The sequence below is a fragment of the Leopardus geoffroyi genome, chromosome B1 (genome assembly GCF_018350155.1).
Source record: "Leopardus geoffroyi isolate Oge1 chromosome B1, O.geoffroyi_Oge1_pat1.0, whole genome shotgun sequence".
Classification (NCBI taxonomy): Eukaryota; Metazoa; Chordata; class Mammalia; order Carnivora; family Felidae; genus Leopardus; species Leopardus geoffroyi.
This window is the reverse complement of record NC_059327.1, coordinates 79,969,868-79,979,655: the sequence shown is the minus strand read 5'-3', so window position 1 is coordinate 79,979,655 and position 9,788 is coordinate 79,969,868.

Sequence of the window (9,788 nt, the reverse complement as noted above, 5' to 3'; positions counted from 1 at the left end):
TGACAGTTTAGGGAATCTCCTCTAGAAGCCTTTCTTGCCTGAGCCCTCCCACATTCCAAGCATGGGGTCATGTGAAGGAACTGGCCTCCAGTCATGTGAATGAGGGAGATTTCACATCCACACATATGTGTACACTCTCCATAGAGGTTAGCACACATATGATCAGAAAGAAGGAAAAGGGCATCATTCAAAAAAAAAAAAAACAACACATCATTTGTCAATTTCAGTTATTATAATTTTAAATATTTGGTTTGATCTAAGTGACCTCAATTAGACCATGATATTTCTTAAAGTTTAATGTTACTCTAACTTAATTTTATTTCTGAAGCTGTAAGAGTGGTTAGGGGCAGCCATTATATGTTTTTGAAAGGTGAAGGGTATAACACTGTCTTTCAAAGAGCTATAAGATAATTTGTCCTATACACCGAAATAGGGTCTCCTAGAGAAGGATAGACGGGACTATCCTACAGTAGAGTTCCCTCGTGAGCTTCTTAGAGGGACATGTGAGTTACATCTGAGAGTTACCTGCTCCTTTTTTCATTTGATGGGACACATATCAATCTTTACCTGGCTAAAAGGCATTCTTACTCAAGACTTCCTTCTTCCCAATTGATTTAGGCATCTGTATTGGTTACCCAGTCGTTTGAAAATGAAAAGGTGCCTGACCAGTGAGGACAGAACATTGCTCCCATGTTCCAATCTGTATACACACAGGAAGACATGCCTAGAGAGAATATGAAAAGATAACCCAGAGAAAATGTAGAGAACACCAGGTTAAAAGCAGTCTTCCAGATTATATTACAAACTTCTGGCCAGTGAGGCCTTAAATATGGTGTTTATTGAATAATTACATGAAAGAGAGAGAGATTACTATATGTCAGATACTATTCTTTACGCTTTACATAAATTTAAGTCTTTTAATCATCAGAACAACCTAGGAAGTAGGTGCTTTAATCATCCCCACTTTACAGATGAGGAAATTAAGGCATAGCAGGATTAAATGACCTGTCCAAGGCAACACAGCCAGCAATTACAGGAATGTAATTTGATTCCAGGTCATCTGTCTTCAGAGTCCATGCTAGAATCTAACTGCTGTACAAAACCACCTTAGTCCATGGACCCTCAGCCTTCTCAAAGAATTAGAATTCAGTAAAACACAAGTAAAATTACACGGAACAATAAATACTCCTGGATTGATTTAAAGGCTTTGGTGGATCTAGGGGCGCCTGGGTGGCTCAGTCGGTTAAGTGTCCGACTTCAGCCAGGTCACGATCTCGCGGTCCGTGAGTTCGAGCCCCGCGTGGGGCTCTGGGCTGATGGCTCAGAGCCTGGAGCCTGTTTCCGATTCTGTGTCTCCCTCTCTCTCTGCCCCTCCCCCGTTCATGCTCTGTTTCTCTCTGTCCCAAAAATAAATAAACGTTGAAAAAAAAAAATTTTTTTTAATAAAAAAAAAATAAAGGCTTTGGTGGATCTAGAGTCCCTCTGGTTCCTCCATAAGAATGCTAGTCCTCATCACAAAGTACTAAACCAGGTACATCACAGTAAGATTAGGCTGTGTCTGCATTAGGACTCACAGGCAACAGATGAGGTCCATGATCAAAATTCAAGCCGTTCCAGACTTTAGAAGCTGCATTTTAAATTTCCTTTCTTGTACTGATTTATTGCATTGCTTTTTTGCCACTCTCAAAATTATGACACTGCAGCAGAAGGAAAACGCTAGGATTCTCCGTGTTTTTGGTGGCCTGGACATCAAATACATAGATACATACACATATATGCTTATTCTATAAATGCTTATTGAGCACCCACTATGTGCTAGGGATTTGCTTGATGCTGTTGGGGATGGAAAGATAAATGACAAGCCACTGTAATCAAGATTTTAAAAAGATGTAAAAATAACTGATAACACAATGACGTAAGTGATTCTAAATGAGAGGCACGGAGCCATGGGTCTTGTGAATCCTGTAATTCTCTGGGGGCCAGAACTAGTCTACAACTTGACCACAATGGATTAAAAGCATTTTTGGAACACATAATTCACTGACTCACAAAAAACACACACTAGATCTTAGCTTAAAATTCACCAAGCAACCACAGTACTGTAGAGAGGTACAAAGGATGCAAACAAGAGAATGCAATTATGGGGAGGAAGCAAGATCAAGAAGAAGCACCCAGGAAGAACAATTAAAACATGCTTATTAACTCTACCATTAAACCATGGCTCTGACATCCTTCCAGTACACAAGGGGTTTGATACAGATTCAGGTTAAAGTTTCTCCTGACTTCATTTTAATCAACAGTATCTTATAAAACTTGTCTAGAGTGCCCCTTAGTTTTTTACCCACTCCTGAACAAACCACACATTCCCCCTCACCAGAACTGTTATTAAAGACTGCTAGCCACCCAGGCCCCTCTCTCTACCTACTCCTTGTCTCAGGCCCTTTCATCACTCTGTAAATGCCATCTGCTTCTGTGGCAGGTAAGGTCCCACAAAGATTACTCATGTTAGGTTAAAAGACTCGCAAGACTTCACAGAGCATGCTGTCCTAAAGCTTAAAATAAAGGCAAAAGTTATGGTGCACTGAGAGAAAGTGCATGTCAGCATGGGAACCTGAACAGCCTTCCAGGCAAAGTTCTCCGGGATTACTCTTATTTGCTGAAGTAGTTGCTTGCTTGGTCTCTGGATTAAACCGCTAAAATTTTACTATGTATCTTGGCTTTCCAAGACCTGCAGGCAGAAATTCGCAGTAGGGTCTTGTATGCCCCCGGGTCGTATTAACCAAGCCAGGCCAACTGGTTCCATCAGGTGAAATCTACTGAAAAACGATCTGGCCTAGGGTTTCACCAGGGGAGTTTTGGACTATAAACAGAACGTCATAAATCATTAGTAAGCTGGTGCGCTTGCCCATTAACCTTAAATTGGCCAAGAGTCAAAGCTAAACATCCAGCCATCCATGGAAATAGCACAGGGCTGCTTCAGTCCAGCTGTAAAATAACTTTACAACAGAGGGGCTCTGGTTGCAAGCAAACAAACTGATTTTGATTAACTTAAGCAAAGAGGAATTTACTTGGAGGAATCTCACATGAGAGGCGAGAGAACTGTTTTTGAGCACAGATATTTAACAAGGTGGTTCCCAGGCAAGGAGGCAGGAATGACAAGATGTTTCCAGGACCTGATGGATTTCCCACCAATTTTCCTGTCCTTTAGCTCATTTCAGAATTCAACTGTATGGGGAAGGGGAGATTTCAATAGCTAAAGGTGCACCTGCCTCCCTGTCTAGGGAAGGTTTGGACTCCTGATAGCAGTTGAACTACACTAGGTGAAAGGTAATTCCTGAGAAGAAAATTGACTGTTATCAGAAAGGCAAAATGCATTCCGGGTTATCAAAGCCCAACCAATGTTCACCACCTTTGTAAGTGAAAAGTTTCAGGCAATTCAAGTAAAGTACTTTACGTCTAAGACAACAGCATAAATTCACTTGTTTATGAAAACAGTATTTTCCTCTTCCTATGTTACACCCTCCATCCACCAACACTCACACACATCTATTTTCATTTTAGAAAAAAGTATATACTGGCTGGTATGAAATAAAAAAATAGCTGATGGTTTTAAAATAGTTTTTCCTGCTATAAAATTGATATTTGCTGGGGCATCTGGGTGGCTCAGTCGATTGGGCATCAGGCTCTTGATTTCAGCTCAGGTCACGATCTCATGTTTGTGAGATCAAGCCCTGCATTGGGCTCTGCACTGACAGCATGGATCCTGCTTGGGATTCTCTCTCTCTCCCTCTCTCTCTCTCCCTCCCCTGGTCTCTCTCTCTCTTTCTCTCTCTCTCAAGATAAATAAATAAACTTTAAAGAAAAAAACTTATACATGCCCGTTAGAGAATATTTGAAAGTGAAGAAAATGTTAAGGAAAACAGTTAAAATTACTTATAATCTTACCACATAGAGGTAGATTCCTACAAACATTTTGTTACATTTCCTTCCAGGTTTTATGTTGTTATTACAGTTTTTTCTATACATTTGAATGTATAAACATTCATCTATGACTGTATCGTTATATAATTTGGACCATGTAGTTTCTTCAGGGTTTTGTTGGTTTTTTTGCCTCCTTTTTTTTTTTAACTTTGTTTCAACAAACATTTTTAAATCATTACATTTTATTCAGACTTATGATTTTCCCCCTCTATATGCACATGTATTTTTTAAACATTTCTATTTCTGGTGGCTTTTCAAGAGCCACGTAGGATAACTGTAGCTAAAAAACTGTGAAGAGAAAAATCAACTCTATGACCTAACGTAACCCTGTAAGAGGGTGCCCGTAATGGGAAGTGGTTGGAAATCAGCCCCGGAGCTTGCCAGGAAGAGGCAAAGAGGGCACAAGCCAGAAGAAATCAAATGATTTAGCAAGAGCGGGGGTTACAAAAAATAGCACAGAGTCAAGGAACTGCCCAGCCAGCCACTTCTGAGAAAGAAAACACTATTAATAACAAAACTCGAGGTTCTGGCATCAATTTAACTCATATCTTAGTCCTCTCCCACCTTCAGGACTCAGTCTCCCACCCACTGACAACTGCTGTATTTGCTGGTGTCTCCATACCCTTCCCGACCCACTAAGGACCTAATTACAACCATGGAAGGTCAGCACATGCACATGCACTGGGAGACACACATGCACAGAGGGGTTTTCCGAGAACTGAACTGGTGAAGACAGTATGAGGCACCATCAGGAGAACCAGCGCTACTCTCCTCCTGGCTCCCTAGTCAGGGCTGTGCCTCATCCAGAGACAGGAGCATGTGTGAAAACTGAAGAACTGGGTGTTTCCCTTTCTTCCTTCTTTTCTTTTTGCCATTCCTTTCTTTCTTTTCTTTCTCTTCTTTCTCTTTCTTTCTTCCTTCCTCCCTCCCTCTCTCTCTTTCCTTCCTCTTTCTTTTCTTTCCCTTTCTTCCTTCCTTCTTCCCTCCCTCTCTCTTTCCTTCCTTCCTTCCTCTTTTTCTTTCTTTTCTTTCTTTTCTTTTTCTTTCTTCCTTCCTCCCTCCCTCTCTTTCCTTCCTTCCTCTCCCTTTTTCTTGCTTTCTTTCCTCTTTCTTTCTTTCTCCACAATAAAGTGATAACAGGAATATTTTTTCCTCTTCTGGAAATTACTGAGCTCCTTCTGTTGGTTAACAAGGTTAATACTAAGCCTAAACATGAATTAGGCTTCATACAGTATGATACATAAGCAGAGCCATCTCGCATGAAACCCACATTATCAATGTGTAATGTCTAGATCCTGGGGGGTAAACTCCTGGTTAGTAACAGCACAGAAGGATCGCAAATTTATTCACACTACAATCATATGTAAAGAAACTACAGACTTCCACTTCCCCCTTTAATTGAGTCTCTTTTTCATAGATCTCTGGAGGGGACCTTAGTCAACCTTGGTCTGGCACAATACCTAAAACTACCCGTTAAGTAAATGCCTTATCTTTTCAGGTCAAGGTCAGTCTCAAATGTCACTCTAGATCATCTCTGGTTTTATTAGCAAGGAATGTGGCCTACATGATCATATGGTGACAGAGGGCACAGGTGGTCCATGGAACTAGGTGGCATCCTCTACATCTTCATGGACTGTTAGGTATAGTGACTTACTCAGGCTGGATGTAAACACTGAGTTGTGAGGACTTCATCTCTGGGCTTCTTGTGGCATCTTCTATGGGAAAACTGTATTGTTTTCAGGCTTCACATTTAGGATTCTGTGGAGCCAGTCCATGTTCCAGGCTTCAGTTTGCCTTTCACGTGTGCTACAGAACCATCAGAGTTTCTGCCTCACCTTCCTCTGCCCTTGGCTGGGCTTTCTGCTCTGCTGTGGGGTCATCACCTTGACCCTCGGCCCACTGGAGCTCCACTGGCTACTGGCCTGTGGGGCTTTCTGCAGATTGAATGTTTGTGTTCCCCCAAACCACCTCCAAAATTCATATGCCAAAATCCTGACTCCCAAGATGATGAAGTTAGGATGTGAGGCCTCTGGAGTTCCTTAGATCATGAAGGTGGAGCCCTCATGAATGAGTTCAGTGCCTTTATAAAAGAGGCTCCAGAGGGATCCCTCACCCCTTCCTCAGTCTTGAGCTCCCCACAGCCTGGCTTACAAAGAGAAGTTAGGAAAATCAGCTTTGAGATTCATGCCTCTCTATACCATTGGTTCATTGTTTATTTTATTTTGAGAGAGAAAGAGCACAAGCAGAGGAGCAACAGAGTGAGAAGGAGAGAGAGAGAGAATCCCAAGCAGGCTCATGCTGCCAGCACAGAGCCCAATGCAGGGCTCGAATCCATGAACCATGAGATCATGACCTGAGCTGAAGTCAAGAGTCAGTGCTTAACCAACCAACTAAGCCACCAAGGCACCCCTCTAGGCCACTGGTTCTTAGTGAAGGTAGAATGGCCCACTAGAAGGCAGTTGGGAAAACTGTGGGGTTATTTATGTTGTCACAAAAATCGGGGAGGTGAGTTACTGGCATTTAGTAGAATGAGGTCAAGGATGATCATCATCCTGTAACAAAGGAGGCAGTCCCATAGCGAAAAATCATTCTCTCCAAAGTGTGTACAGGGGGAAAATGTGTTTATAATTTTCTGAGCTTAAAACCTAATTCCAACCACGTCTCTGCATGGTTTAAATATAAACTATATATTAATTTATATAAACCAACATCAAACTACCAGTAATGCAACTTAACACCTAAGTGAGGAGAGATCATTCTTTGCCTTGTTTGAAATATTACAAAGAGTTTGTCACTATTTCAAAAAGTCTCCAAGAGCAGTACTACTCACGGCACGTAAGTCACGCTGCTACGTGGCTCTGCATGGTTAGCTGTCACCCCCAGGGCGGTCGTGGAGGCACAGCATCCAGGGTGCAGTGGTAGCCAAGCTGCATATGAAATGCATTGTAAGTCTGATTCTTTTTCCTATTTCTCCCTGCTGTTTCAATTGGAGCTCTACACTGCTGTCGGAAGAATGGAGAAGATAGCTTATGTTAGCTTAAAATTTAATTTTAAGATAATAAAGAGGGAATAAAAATATTTGTCATCTAAAGAGGCTGGAATCAGATAAAGTTAAGCGCCACTGCTCTTGGCATCCCCACCCTCCCTTTTCGTATCGAGCACTTACTATGTGTCAGATGCTAAATGTTTTCCAGACTTGCTCTCCTTTACTTTTCTCAACTATCCCGTGAGGCAAACGTTATCATCCTTGTTCTACAGATGATGGAACTGAAGCCTAGAGAATCTAAGTAAACCAGAAGGTGGAAAAGCTCAGATTCAAATTCAAGTCTGACCACAAGGCCTGGCATCTTAACCATTTCACATATTCAATATAAAGAAAATAAAAAAAGACCATCTTTTGTAAATTTTACTGACAATTACATTTCTATTTACATAGTTTAATAACCTGTCCTTTGAAAATATTTATGAGGCAATTAAAAGGAGCAGCAACCAAGAATGAGAGTCTTGTCTTCTGTTTTAACGAACCTTCTGTGGAATCCTTTATGAACTGTGATACCAAATTACCTTACTTACTATATCCCTGTGCTCTGATAACCTCCTGAAGGTTTTATGTGGGAAAAATACTAATCCTTACAATGTAAGTTATCAGCTAACAATTTTATAATGCGATAGAAGAGAGACTTTCATCCAAGAAACCCAAAGTACTTTAGCAGCACTGGTCCTATATGAAAAACAGTCCTACCTGCTAATGACAAAGAAAGATAATGAGTGCTTATCCACCCACGCTGTCCCCTGACAGAAGACTCAGATCATGGAGCAACAAAAAAGTACTCATCTAGTTTCAGAGAAGGGTTTTGGTCAGAAGCTGTCTTGTACCTAGGTTGACAGAGAACCTTGGCTGATAAAAAAGGACAAGGCTGATTGCTTTTCATCAAGCACCTGCTATATACTCATCACTTTAGTTATGTTATTTCTCTAAAACCCCATGACAACCTATGTGTCAGGTGTCATAACCCTCATTGTACAGATAAAAATATAAGGGCTCTTACGAAGTTGTAAGTGGCCCAAGCATCCAATTAACAGAGTGTACCAGCTGGGATTTGAGCCCAGCTATTTGCCATTATGATTGCTTTTACTCAACCTCAAGTATGGGGGGATCTTGAACCCCACCACAATTACTATGTCATAGAGGAGCTTTAGAGTGGGTGGGGGAGGCTTTGGATTAAACCTCCAGTTAAGTTTTTAGACACCTCAGAAGTCTAATTTCTAGGGAATGTCCCCAACTGTGTTCAACAGACTAGAATGTAGCTGGAATCCAAGAAGTTGACATGCCACTTCGGTGGTGGGAAAGTTTCTTGCAAAATCCATCAGTAACAGGAAAGCTTGAGTATGCTCTTTAATAAAATGCAAAATGACGGGGCAGGAAATTCCCAGAACTGTTTCCCTACCTTCCACCATTCTTTTTATTTTCGGTGTTGCTGTTAGGTTGTTCCCATGTCTTAGAAAACCCATGTCACTGCTGAGAAACTCTTCTTCAAAAGCAGCTATGACTTTCATATTCTCATCACCTTCTTCATTTGTTCTGAGACAGAGCCTTACAAAGTTAAACTGAAAATAAAAAAGGTAAATATAAAGGCAGCAGCCACTGGGTGTCACTGATTTACCACTTGAATATACCTTGTCCCACATTTCTATCGCAGGAGAAAACCTGGTCTTTTCAGTGGAATATTTTGAAACCCTTCATGTTCTTGAGTGCTCAAGATAAATATAGAAGAGTTTGAAATAGAAGAGTCTTATGACACTGAAAAGACATTGTTCTCTGTCGTAAACTATTCATAACTGTAATAATAGTCCCATTTTAGAGATGGATACAGTGAAACAGAGCAAGCTAACATCAAGGATGGCAGAGAACACATTCCTGAACTTTATCTTTTAAACTGAGACCTCAACGGTTTATTTTAAGATACTTCTCTAAAGCCAGGGACACAGAACCTATTACCTTTTCCTTGTCCCCACCTCCTAATTCTATACCTAAGAAGAGAAAAAAGAAATCATTTCAGAACATCTGAACATCTGGGGATTGAGATTATGTTCCAAGCTCCTACAAATGGTGTCAGAAGTTATATAATTTATCAGCTATCTATTCTGAGCCTGGGACATTCATAGCGCTATCTCATTTAATGCTCACCACAAAACAGCTCAGAGGTTGTCCTTACCCCCAAATGAAAAAAACTAGAGATCAGAGAAGGTAAACAACTTGTGTAAGATCACAAAGGAAGCAAGATAAAGATTTCAGATTTAAACCCCCATTTTTGGTCCCCCATGCCATGCTCATTCTGCCATCCTGGGTCATATCTCTTTAGAAATGCTATCTTTACTTTGGACATATCCCTTTCAAAACCACCTAATGTTGTTTCACACCTTTGGTTGACCAAGTAGTAGATGATAAAGACATTACATACAAGACAATGGTATGTTTTGTGTTTTAGGATTATTTCCCAGATAATTGCTGAGGGGATCACTTATAGTCCCTCACTGCACAAAAATTACAAATCCCCCCCCCCTCCCCAAACTCCTCAAGGTGATGTTCTGGCCTGGGATTTAGTTTCTCCAGATATTCCTCTGTCTAAGCAAGCTATTAGCTCTTTCTATAGTGGATGTGTTCCTGCTCTCATTTTTGGCTTAACAATACCCATCCATCTGGGTAATCCTTCTTTAGGTTAAAGAGTGGTGGAAAGCTTTGGGGTTGTTTATCTTCCAAATAGGTAGAGCAACAGCCCAGCAAAGCTATAAACTCATAAGCTTCC